Source organism: Monodelphis domestica, chromosome 2, assembly GCF_027887165.1.
Source record: "Monodelphis domestica isolate mMonDom1 chromosome 2, mMonDom1.pri, whole genome shotgun sequence".
In the NCBI taxonomy this organism is placed as follows: domain Eukaryota; kingdom Metazoa; phylum Chordata; class Mammalia; order Didelphimorphia; family Didelphidae; genus Monodelphis; species Monodelphis domestica.
Window position 1 is genome coordinate 437133875 of NC_077228.1, and position 13746 is coordinate 437147620.

Sequence of the window (13746 nt, forward strand, 5' to 3'; positions counted from 1 at the left end):
AATTAATGCTAACTGACTGATTCATCACTTTCTCCAAACTTGGCTAGGCCAGTTTTAAACAGACATATAGTCTATCATAATAAGATACTCAAAAGAACTTTAGTAGAGCTTTTATTGACTGATTGAAGGACTAAAAGGATTGATGAATGTCTATAAAACAGAAATATGAATTCTTATGACTTCCTTCTAATGAATGTTCTAGGGTTTTATTTGATGGTCCCTCTGAAAGTTTTAGAGGAAGGCCACAGACCTACAAGGGGCCGACCAAGGATAGACTTCAAGAGGTCCATGAACCTGGATGAGAAAAAATCACAACTTTATTTTAATGTGATTGGTTCTTTTGGGAAGTATATGTATTGAAAAATATTATTCTCAGAAAGCATCCATAGGCTTTCCTAGACTGCCAAAGGCATATATCTTGCAAATTATGCAAACTTAGGATCATAGATTTGAGCCAGAGGCAAATTAAATACCATCTATTTCAATCCTCTCATTTTATAGGTGAAGAAGGTGAGGCCCAAAGAAATTAAACAACTCACCCAATATCATACAGGTAGTGAGAGACCCAGGATTCCAGCTTGGGACATCTGACTCTAAATTGAAGCCTCGTCCAGAAAATGTTTTAAAATTAATTTTGAATGAGGATGATAATGATGATCTTCCCTAAGAATGAAAAAAGGAAAACCCTGAAAAAAAATGAATAAAGTTAGCAGGCACTTATGTAAGGGAAAAGGGGACCAAGTAGAAGAGCAAGGTTTCATGGTGGAGCTGTCCCAGCTAATTAAGAACACCATTAATTGGGATTCCTTTTATTAGGATCTGTACATTTTTGCTTTGCTGAAGTTTTTCTTCATACTCTCTATGACAAAAGAAAACAAAAGGCAGTAAGTTAAGGTTGTGGCTAGTTTATTAAATCAATTAGCAGTGTAAACTAGGGGAATCTTTAGGCTATTTTAAAAAGGGACAATAAGATCCCCGCATGCACTTAATGCCTTTTCATTAAGATATTTAATATGCCTATCACAAATTATTTTCATCTTTCCATTTGAGTGCTTATAAAATCAAGAGCTAAAAAATGCCCCCTCTTTTTATGTCTCCCAAGCATTCAGTATGAGTAGAGGAATAAAATTTCATCCTCTAAAAAATATGGATTCCCCAAAAGTTTTCACTAAGGCACCTTTTCTCTTACCTTCCTCTAAGACCAGTCAAGTAAGTGAAACCTTCCTATATATCTCACGTTTAAGCTCTTTAAAAGAGATTAAACTGACTCTCAGTTATCTATGGTGATTGGAGACTTTAGTGGTCCAGGTAATTTTTAAAAGGCAAATATGCATATAATTCCCAAACCAATTTAGCCAATAATTTTAGCTACTTCTCTCAATATAAAGTTTACTGACGTCATTAAACAAAACCCAACAAAATTACTGAAATAGGTCCATTTGAGTTTCTTTTGATTGTTTGCCTCATACTTACTGTCTGCTGTCAAACATTTTTATTTAATATTAAGGCCAATAAAATTCTATTTGATCCAGAAATTGCATATTGGTTTCACCCATATTCATTAATGTCAGCTCCTATTCTACTATGTAGGTCCATGAACTTATATTCATGGCAGGTTTAGAGAAAGCAAGCATCTGCCAGTGACAAATACTCCTAGAGTCAGCTAACGGACAAAAATTCCTGTGAAAATGAAGCCAAAAGATGATAGAAAGGAAAGGCAGCATGTGTTAGATTGCATGATAGAGGGAGAAGCATGTTAGGTCTAAAGTCAGAAATCCTGGGTTTGAATACTGGCTCTTCCACATAAACTCAAGTCAATTAATCTCTCTGAACTCATTTTATGAATGATAATAATACCAGCAGGACACATTTCACAGGATTGTTGTAAAAATATTTTTTAAACCTTAAAGTGCAATATAAATATGTTCCTAGGTTGGAATAGCACCTGGGTAGGGTTTGTTCTTTCATGCTATGAATGTGCCATTATTTTGTTCTGATTCCATTTAGAGAAAGTAAAAAAGCAAATGATCTGAGTAACCTTGATAATTGATCATCTTGATCCCTAGATAATTAGAGTTTCCTTGATAAGTGCAATGAATTTATAAAAACACACAAAAACTACCAAATCATATGTATTTTGTCAACATACAACAGATCCCAGAAATAAAAAGAAAGTCTGCCTATCTCAAATTGTGTTATACATGAGACATACATAATAGTGGGCATATGTTGAACACATTGCACAAACAGTTTTAAACATGACAACTGTGAATGGGAATAAACTTAATATACTATGGTGAAGGAAACCATCAAATTAAGGAACCAACCACATTGTCTGCAGGGTTCTGATAGATTTATTCTTTTTTTTCCATAGATAGAACTTCAGATGGTTCATTTTAAATACTGCTCATCCGTGACCAAAATCTAAAAGGTTTGCATTTCATAGAATTTTTCCTGCCCAGTATTATTCCATGTGCCATGTGGGGTTTTAATAGCATGTTACAACAGATGTCAATATGATCCAGAAGTGAAATAATACTTGGTTCCAAATCATTTCATTGTGATTTAGTCCTCTTCTCTCACAGTTTCAGGTTGACCTAATCGAACAGATTCGGCAGATCAACTTGACTGCCTTGCAGTCTCTGAAAGCCTGACCCACTTATCTTTGTAAAAGGAAAAGTTTAAAGCCTAAGAACATGAAATATGTGGAAAAGTAAAATTAGAAATCTGTTTTGCTCAAATGAAGTGTATTTTTAAAGAATTCTCATTGGTTTTTTAACTGAAATTTCCCAACACTTATGCATTTTAAAATCCATATATATGTGCTTATTCATGTTTATATGTATGTAGACATAGAAATGTGTGCATATGCATTGATGTGTGTTTAGAAAAACTTGCTGATAAAATCCGATGCATTCAAGTCTCAGTTAAGATTTTGTATGTAGACTATTATTCTTACATTTCTCCTTTTCATATAGGATCTTTGTGAAGCAGAAGTTTTTGTTTTCGACTTTGAAAACAGTTTAGAATTGGTTTGGGATATGGGTCATGTTCAGAATCTAAAAATACTGGTGTCTTACTTATCAATGTTCTGAATTCTCCACTCCACACTTAAGACAAGGGTCTTAAGAGAGACAGAGAGTAACAAGGGTCAAAGGCAACCTTAAATCTAATCTAGACATCAATACAAACTTCCTAAAATTTTATTTATAGTTTAAGCTATCAAATGACCATTAGTTTCTATATTATTTGGAGAAGGCATTGATGGGAATATTTTTACTTTAAGAAAAAGGGGGAAAGGAGGTGGAGTCAAGATGGCTGCATAGAAGGAGCAGAAGTTCAGACCTCTGAATACACTTCCGTACAGATCACAAACTGAATGCTCCTAGGGAATTGAAAATCAAACCTAACAACAAGAGAGCCAAGGAACCCTCCTGCTGGACTCAACTCAAAAGGTACGCCCTCAAGAACACTCAGGTTTAAGGGGAAGGCAGAAAGAATGTCCCAGGACCCATCTCCCCCACACACCTAGAGTGCTGGGCCTCCAGTGGCAGCGGGAACCTCTGGACGGGCAAAGGAGCTGGTCTGGAGGGTATACCTTGCGGGCAGGGCAGTGCCAAGTTCTGAACGTCAAGCACAGACAGTGGGGAAGGAACTAGAGAGGGAGCAGGCAGCCTAATCAGAGCTGTGGAGATCTTCCATACTGCTCCAGACTTCCAGGAGGTTTTTGGCCCCAACCCAGCTAAACTTAATCCCATCAAAAGTCTTCAGAACTCAGGAAAGCTTAGGCTGCAACACCCCTCCCTCACTGACTGCTGGACTTTAATCCAATCAAAAGCCTCCAGAGGACAGGGAAGGGCAAACTCCAACACTCCTCCCCCAGGGACAGCACTGAGAGATCTGACAAAGCTCCAAGAGGGGAGACTGACAGAAAGCACCAAAACCAAAAAAATGAGAGGAGCAAAAGCACAGACAAATACAGGGAGCAAAGAAGGGGGTAAATATGAGCAAACAACAGAAAAAGAAGAAATAAATTACAATTGACAGCTTCTGCACAGGCAATGAACCAAGAACAAACAAGACACAGGAAGAGGCAAGTAACAAAACAGAAATCCCAGTGAATTGGACACAGGCTTTGGAAGAACTCAAAATGCAATTCAAAACACAATTAAGAGAGGCTGAAGACAATTGGGACAAGAATTTAAAAACTAAGATAAGTCATCTGGAAACAGAAAATAGTGTCTTGAAAGCCAAAATCAACCAGCTTGAAAATGAGGCAAAGAAGATGAAAGATGAGGCAAAGGAGATAAGAGATGAGGTAAAGAGAATGAAAGATGACCTCCAAAGAAAATCAGACTAGAATGAAAGGATGACCAAAAAGCCAGGGATGAAATCTAGTCTTTAAGTAGCAGAATACAAGAACTAGAATCAAGTTACCTCACAAGGCAGCAGGACACTATAAAACAAAACCAAAAGAATGAAAAAATTGAGGAAAATATGAAGCATCTCATTCACAAAACAGAGGATTTAGAAAATCTTTCGAGGAGAGACAATTTAAGAATCATTGGTCTACCAGAAGACCATGACAAAAGAAAAAGCCTGGAAATAATACTACAGGAAATTATTCAGGAAAACTGCTCTGATATCCTAGAACAAGAGGGGAAAGTGGAGATTGGAAGAATCCACAGATCACCTCCTATACTTAATCCCCAACTCAGAACACCCAGAAAAGTTATAGCCAAATTCAAGAACTCTCAGAACAAAGAAAAGATATTACAAGCTGCCAAGAAGAAGATACCACAGAACCCCAGTGAGGATAACACAGGATCTGGCTGCATCCACACTGAAGGACCAAAAGGCATAGAATATGATATTATGGAAAACAAGGGAACTAGGTCTACAACCAAGAGTCAACTACCCAGCAAAACTGACTATATTCTTACAGGGGAAAGTATGGTCCTTCAACAAAATAGAAGAATTCCAAGAATTTGTAAAGAAAAGAGCAGACCTGAACAGAAAATTTGATGCCCAAGCACAGAACTCAAGAGAATCATCAAAAGGTAATTTAAAAAAAAGGGGGAAAAGAAAAACAAAACAAAACAAACAACTCCCCTTTTTTTAAAGAAACTCAATAAGTTAAAATGTTATGTATCCCTATAAGAAAAGAGGTCATTGATAATTCTTAAAAACTGTTGTTATCACCTGGGCAGCTAGAATAATTACCCTTAAAGGGAACAGTGATAAACTATATAGGATGAAAGGACAAGACATAAATAGTTTTATAGATATATGCATGCATAAATACATATACATGTGTGTATATACATATATATACACACAATTAGAGCTTAAAAGAGGTTAATACTAAAAGAAATGGGAAAAGAAACAAATGGGGGTAAATTTATATGTCACAAGGAAGCTCATGGTGGGAGGGGGGATAACATCAATACACTGGAAGGGTAAAGACTTTGGAGATAGGAAAGGAAATGGGGAAAAGTTAAAAGAACAAAACTAAATCTGCTCTTCAATTCTATGATTCTACAAATTAGAAAAGACAAGTAATAAAATGGCTAGGTGGTAGAGAGGATAAAGAACTGTGTATATAAAAATGAATACCTGAGTTCTAATTCTGTCTCAGACACTAGCTATGTGATAACAGATTTCTTGACTGTACAAAAGAAGATAACAATATAGCACCTATCTCATTAAACTGTTGTGATGGTCAAATGATATAATATTTGTAAAGTGCTGAATATATCTTAAAACACTATATAAATGGTGTATAAAGGTATTATCATTGCAAGAACTTATATGTCCAGTATTGAAGGTATAGAGATTCAACTACTCCAGTGAAAGAGATATTTTGTCTACTATTTTTTCTACCCTTGAAAATGTTTGAATTTATAATGTGCTATTCAATTCATATCAATGAATGCATTAAGCATTTGCTGTGTGGAAGGTCTATGGGGGTAATGTTAGAGATAAGAAGATAAGTAAATTACTTTGGGCTTTGGTTCCTTCATTCATAAAATGGAGGGAATTATTTTGTAAGGGCTAGATGATCCCCAAAGTCCCTTTAGACTCCAAAACTATAGTACAATGATGATTCCCTAAAGGAATTTACATTTTATTTGAACAATCCAACATGTATACAAATGATAGAAACACACACACATATGCAGAATCACCATAAATTGTGGAATAAGAGAATATTAAAGGGTATGAAGTTTATAGATACATGGTTTAGGAAATCTCATTTATTTCCCCCTACTGCCTCTTAGGATTAGCAAAGGCTGGAACAAGTACAAGGTGAACTAAGTTCTTTTCCATGATGCTAACTTTAGAAAATATTTATAATACTTTCATTAATGTTTAACCAACAGAACTTAGTTCCTTATTTGTAAAAATAATTAGCTAAAATAATGGAGCATGAGATGTTGAAGTGGGCTCCTATCTTACCGTCCCTTTTACTGGGATCTCATCAGCAATGGTCTTCTGCCAGAATTTCACAGTTTCTTTTTCAACCAATTCCCAGTCTTACAATTGAGATCACATGGTCTGAGATCCTTAACCAAGGTGCAAAAAAAAAAAAATCCAGTTATGACTCTGAGATTCACATTCTTTGTTAAAAACTTTCCTGATTCTGTTTTTGGTTAAAAAAAAAGACAAATCTATGCATATTTCACAATGTTGTGAGTAGGATTATCAAATGTTAAATGCATCTTATTTTCCAAGCCCCAAAGGCTGTAGCAGACTGCTGTCATTTAAAAAAAATGTGTCAATTTAAAAAAATTTTTAATTTAATTTAAGAGGTAAAAGAGAGGCATGTGTAAGAATAGTAAATGAAATGGAGAGTTTGGGGAATCCAGCTAGGTCAGCATGTTCCTCATTAAAGAGTGTTAATATAAGAGGATAAACAGATTCCCTTTTAAAAACTGAACTATTCTAATATTCTCCAAACAGCTGCTGATGCACTATCAGCTCCAAGAAGAGCATATGGATAATAAAACTCACCAAGTCAAAAATAGGGGCCTCTCGTATGGAAATATTCTCTAGGAACCCTGGCTCTATTATTCTCAAATCTTTTGCATACTGTGAAATGATTTGCAGTCTGAGAGAAGCCAGAGATAAGCATACTACAGGTCACAGTTGGCCACAATTCCACCACGGTGGGCAACGTACTGTCCTTCATATCAAGAAATCAGTAAAACATATGCTTTCAGTTATTTTTTTCCCAGTAGTGGTACCAGATTTCATGAGCCATCCACTCTCTCTCACTAGGTCAACTGCCATATAAACAATACTGTGCATTTGTAAGATAGCCAGAGTATTAGGAAGTTAGTCTATGGTGACACAACCAAATGTTTTGCTATATTAACTTATAAGGCTCACGAGTGAACTGATCCAACAATCTTGGTTTCAGCAGAATTCATGGACATAGCTGAATGAAATATATGATACAGAATAATGAATTTTGCTCTACTTCCAATTTTATTCCTTTAAGTCTCCATTTAACAAGAAAAGGCATTTGTAGTTGGGCATTGATGAGAATATAGTAGAAGTCATTAACATGCAGAAAAGAGATGAAGGCTAGCAGATAAGGAGCCCCTCCCTAATTTGGTTTTTCTGTGGCTAACTCAGAGGAGACAATAGTATAGGTGATCTATCTTACTTTATCTAGGTGGTTCAGAGATGGACCTTTTCAACTTCTTAGTTTGAAGGTAGACTGTTTAAACTATTTAAGAGCTCTCGATATCACCAAGACTACCCACTCAGCTTATTCTAGGGCCACGATGGCAACCCAACTGTGCAGAATGGTTTGAGAGATAATTATTAAATGATTTATTTATTCTTAAAGGGTAGAGAAGAGCTTTTTAAAAAAAATATGTAAAACCATGCCAATACAGTTATCCTGTTTGATTCATGGTTGTTATCACATTCAATGATTTCAACTTCTCTGAGAGGTAGGTCCTTTTATGCTCTTATGCCCCTGTTATTTTCATTAGTCCTATTTTACAAATCCGAAGACGGAGGGCACCAAGGCATTTAATTTGCCTGTGGTCACTCAAAGAAAGATTTCAACTTTGGTCTCTCCTGACTCCAGGTTGAGGACTTTTTCTACCATCTAGCTTCATCTAGATGTACTTTGAATTTCATGAAGTACTTGAACATAACTTATAGTTTGCTTCATTTCTCCAATTTTTTGAACAGTTTCTTTTATGTATGTATGTATGTATCTATCTGTCTGTCTGTCTGTCTGTCTGTCTGTCTGTCTGTCTGTCTGTGTCTGTCTATGGAAAGAGTGCCAGCCCTGGAGTCAAAAATTAGTGCAAATATGGGCTTAGATACCTCTGATTCTGGGCATATCACTTAACCTTGGTGGCCTCAGTTTCCTCATCTGTAAAATGAATTGGAGAAGGCAATCCACTCCAGTATCTTTGCCAAGAATCCTCAAATAGGGTCATGAAGAGTTAGACATGTTTGAAAATTACTGAATAACAACAACACACACACAGACATACACATGTGTACACATACATAGGCCACTGGTTCACAGGGATCTTCATGATAGAATATGACTATAGGTACTTCAAAATTATGGTTTTAGCATTTGAGAACAGAGATATAAGAACTATTGAGATCATGATGTCATATAGTAGAGAATTTGGGCTTTTCCAAATTAGGTGCATTGTCTTTGAAAAGAAATTTCAAGACCTATATGACCTCCTGTCTTGATCTTCAGAGCTCTGACAAGTTTGTAGCTGTTCCAGAGGAAATTTCTGACCAGGTAAGATTTTGGCTCATGGTCTAACTACTGGGCCCTGATGTATCCTGCATCCTCAGCAGTTTTCCAGCTTTCTATATTGAATTTGCTGCTTTGAGCTCTATTCCTCAGGGCTTAGCCAAAGTGCTGGCTCTGGGGCTCTGATCCTGGCACCTACCCTTCAGCAACCAATGAAGACAAGTTACATAGAGAGCCCAGAACATGATGACAAAGCTGAAGGTTGAAATGTGATTTCGGAGCTTTAAATTCCTGTTGCAACCAATTCTCTTCAGTTGGTCTGCACTCAAACAGACAGGAAGGGAAGAAGAAAGAAATGGAAGATATAAAAAAGGAACTCAGAAGAGTTCCATTCAATTGAGAAAGAGTCATTATCTCAGTTGAATCCAATCTAATAGGCAATTATGCTCATGGCAATCAATCAATCAATAAGCATTTATTTTGTTGTTCAGTCATTTTAGTCATGTTTGACTTTTCCTGACTGCCTTTGGAGTTTTCTTAGCAAAGATACTGAAGTGGTTTGCCATTTCCTGTTTTAGTTTATTTTCTAGGATGAAGACACAGAGGCAAATAGGGTTAAGGGACTTGACTAGGGTCACACTGCTATTAAATGTCTGAGGCCATATTTTGTCTCAGGTCTTTTTGACCTCAGGTCTAGTGCACTATCCACTGCACCAACTAACTCCCCTACTTATTGGCAGGTTTAGGGTGTGGGAGAGGTAGAGCAAAGATTCTTTGTTTAATTATATTTAAAATTCATCCTTTTTAGAACCCTTAAAACTAGTCCTCCACATTTGTTATTATTGTTTATAAAGTCAACTGAACTAGTATGAGTGCACTTCAGACTTCTGAGTACACACAGAAATTCACACCTTTCTCCAGCTTCTGAAACTTGCACAAACTTACTCTGTTATCTTCCCTTCATTAAACAGGGACTCCAACCAAGAGAAGAATTCCTTGGGGGCTCAACAGAACTCTGCAGAGGCAGAAAAGAGGATGTGAATGTGGCCTAGAATCGGGATTTTCTTCGTCTGCCACTGAGTTGTAATTTGGAAAAAACAAAAAGGCCTTGTGTTGCTGGGAAGGAAAATATCTAAGAAGGAACTGGTTGTATCTAGGATGTAAAAGTAAATGTGACCTCCCCTGATTTCAAATTCTTCCAAAAAGTAACTTCTACCAACTGGATAATTAGACTGAAAGGAGAAGAGGAAAAGGAACTGTGAGGAGGAAGGTGTTGTTGGAGGATGTGAGGGGATAGGAGAGATTGATGAAAACAAACTGACTATGTTGGTTCAGTAACAATCATTGATTTTTCAGATCCACTTGGGAAATCTCAACTCTAAAGGTTCTTCTGCCCCCAGCCAGTTAAGGACTCTGTATGTACAAAGGAAAAGACAAAATATAAGAGTCTATATCTATGTGCTTCTTTGAATATATTTTCTCCTGAGAATAATGATTTTAAAATGAGATAAGCCAAATCAGAAGTTGTGAAAAAATATTTGGGAGAATTATAGTGATTTGAAACTGAAGAGAAATAGATATTTAAAAAATACTTGTATTCCTTTTTTTGTATGTCTTGTGACTTTCAAACCCCTTGGTTTTCTGTGCTTTGATTTTCTTTTCTATGTTCATAAGGATGATCACCTCTCAGTGCCAGGTAGAGAGAGGATTTAGCAGCCCTTAATTAGTGATAAGTCAAGCACTTTATAGGCAAGTACTTCACCAGCAAAAAATAATCATCATATAACAAGGGAACATGTTCAATTCAATTGGAAATATTGAAATCAAGCAATTTCAGTTGAAGGTTACTCTATCAAGATGTTTAAACACATATCAGGATGAAATACACAATTTCAGTCCTTTCATCATGACAATTGAAAAGCAGTGTTGTAGAATAGATGAAAGTTTGCCTCAAAATCAGTACAATATGAGTTTAGTTTCCACACATACTGATATTATGACCCTAGGCTTGGCATTTTACATCTTTGTGCCCTGTACAACTTTTAAGATGATAAATTGCAGAGCAAATGTGGATCTAAATGAGTAGAGGGAGTTTCCTCCATGAGAGTTGCCTACACCAGTGAAATCAGAGATTCGGCTTAAACAAAATTTTTTAAGCCATGATAATATCCAAATGTATGTGATTAACCTGGGCCTGAACCATATTTAACCCTTAAGGGTCAATCAAATAATCAGTCAAACATTAATTAAGAATCTAATACATGCCAGGGACTATGTAAAGTGCTAGGAATGCAAAAAGGGGTTTAAAAAAGTTTCTGATCTCATGGAATTTACAGTCTAATAGGAAAGTCAAAATAATACAAGTAACAATGCTAGAATGCCTGTAATTTAGTCTTGTCAATTAACGACCCATTAAATGACTCCTGGAACGCATAGTCCTTTACTTTAGCTCTTATATTCTTTGCTACTCAATAGAAAAGAAAGGGGAGAAGCCATTGCCTACATTTGTACAGTGAGTGCTCTCAGGCTTTCAAAGTGTGCATGGTTGAATGCATGGACATACATACACATGTTTCCCATTTTATAGATGAGGAACCAGAGAGACCTAAAAGGTTCAGTGACTTGACCAAGATCAGGTTATTGGTCCCAGAAGCAAGCCTCAAGATCAGGCCTTTTGACTTCAAAACTAGATTTTCTGGTTTCAAGTCCAGTGCTTTTTCAACTATACCACACCATCTGCCAATGTAAAAGAAGTAACCACGAGGCATTTCCTTTACTGATGTCAAGGCTACCTATGCCCCAAAGAGATGTTATGTTCTGTATCTTTTTTGAAATAGTCTATTTCAGGGTTGATCAGTTCTCTGATAACTTCTTCTCATGTTAGATTAGCAAATTCAATATTTTCCCTAAATGTTGTAGGGCTCAGCTAGAGAGTAGCTACCGAGCAATCTCAATATTTTGTTAGAATATTTCCAAAGGTCAGTTATTTTGATGGTGTCAGAGAGCAAAGCAAACAATGCCTATATATAATCATAGGAGAGTATTTCTTTTATGTAACCTCCAGTGTGAGGTTCATTTATACAACCTCTAGTAACTACTTATAAAACTAAAATATATCTAGATGTGAAATGGTATGAAATCTTTAAGTCTATCCATCTATAAATGTGCCATAAAATTCTAAATCTGGAAAAATATATATTCTGTAATTCCTTTAAAGACCACAGAGAAACATTGTGGCTGACTTGGGAGTTGGAAGGATCTTATGACATACACTAGCTATCAGACTATGGAAAAAATACTTAATAACTCAGTACCCTAAGCAAATGAAGTTCCAAGACTATGAGTTGAGGAGTAGTTGATCAGCTTTGGAGATGAGAGTTTCCTCAATGATCCAAACTGATGACTGTCATAGCAGGACACAGCTACATAAAATCACACGAACCAAAACAACCAAAAAACAATATGGTGGAGAAAAGGAAAGGCTAGATTCACAAATATATTAACATGGAAATGATATTAAGGTAGGAATAAAATGTTTATCTTTCATATGTCCTATCCTTTATGAGAGCAAGATAGTGGATAAATAGGGAAGATCTAAGCATATGTCCCTTGAATAAGAAAATAGAAATCAGAAGCCTGCATGGGGGTAGAAATAAGGAAGAAATAAGGAATATTTTGGAGAAACATGTGACAAATGAATGTTATTACAATTAAAAATTTTTGCATAGTTGAAGAGATAAAGTCAAAGGCTGAGGAAATGAAAATAAATAGATAAATACAAAGTAAGAAGGTGCTAACAAATTAAATTCAAGGAACTCAATTTATAGCAAATAAATAAGAATGATGCAGCCTATGAGAAATACTGAGATCAAATTAGTGTGTAAACAAAACTGGTAACTGAGACACAAAGTATTGATATAAAAGAGAAAGCAGGAAATACAAATCTTTACCAATGAAACAAATGGAGGAAAATGCAAACCTAACAATCATGAGCTTAAATATGAATGGATTAATGTACCATGACCAACACTATCAAAGAAAATAAAATGAAATCATAGTCTCCTCTGCTTTTAATGCCTTTATTATTCATATTAAAAAATGCAAGACATATAAGACATACACATTGAAAATGAGAGTAGGAACAAAATTAACCATGTTAAAGATAATTCCAAAAAAAGCCGATGTTGAAATGTTTCTATCCAAGAAGATAAAAATAAAAAGTCTCAATGTCAAAATATATAATTAGGAAAATTACATTATTTTGAAGGTCATCAGACAATAATGCAATGTAACTATTTAAAATTACATTAATCAGATGACATAATACCCAAAGTCAAAAAGGGAAAATAATTAAGCTGCAAAAAGACAAAGATAAAATAATAATTGTAGGAAACTTCAATGCTACTCTCTCAGAGAAGGATAAACCTAACAGAATACTTAAAAAAAATGAAACCAGTGAACAAACTGTTGGAAAGTTATATTTGAAGCCTGTAGCAACTGCTGCAAGGAGATGTTAAAAAATATAAAGATAGATAGATAGATAGATAGATAGATAGATAGATAGACACATTAGATAATTCAGAGATAGATTAGATATAGGCATGACATAAATATATTCATCTTATATAGAATATAATTATAAAATATACTACTATGGCAGAGAATAATCATAAGTATAAAAAGTGAAATTTTTAATGTTTTTTTTACCATCTAATAGGCAACAATAAAAAAATAAAACAGGAAACTGAAGCAGATGACATAGACACAAATGGAGAATAAAAACATGAATAATCAGTGAAACAAAGAATGAATTATAGAAGTAACAAATACATAAAAGATAATAATTAAATTAAGTAGCTACCAAAATGTTTTATATAGAATTAAAATAGTCCCTATGGGAAAAAATTCATCTTTAAAATATATATTAACAAAATAAAAATTGTGAATCAATTACCTGATCATGGAATTTTTAAAAAGAAACATTATTCTGAAGAACTGATGTT

At 35.2% G+C, this 13746-nt stretch overlaps 1 long non-coding RNA gene across 3 annotated transcripts in view; it reads left to right on the top strand.

Annotated features, from left to right (window-relative positions):
- The window catches only part of LOC103094966 (uncharacterized), a 101543-nt gene that overhangs the window by 49787 nt on the left and 38010 nt on the right, over nucleotides 1–13746 (top strand). For 2 of the 3 annotated variants that reach the window (XR_001627212.2, XR_001627211.2), the window contains exon 2: nucleotides 2375–2431. This is a non-coding gene — a long non-coding RNA (uncharacterized LOC103094966). Of the gene's footprint in view, nucleotides 1–2374; nucleotides 2432–9714; nucleotides 9910–13746 lie in introns of all 3 variants that reach the window. The other variant, XR_463104.2, reaches the window with a different exon arrangement.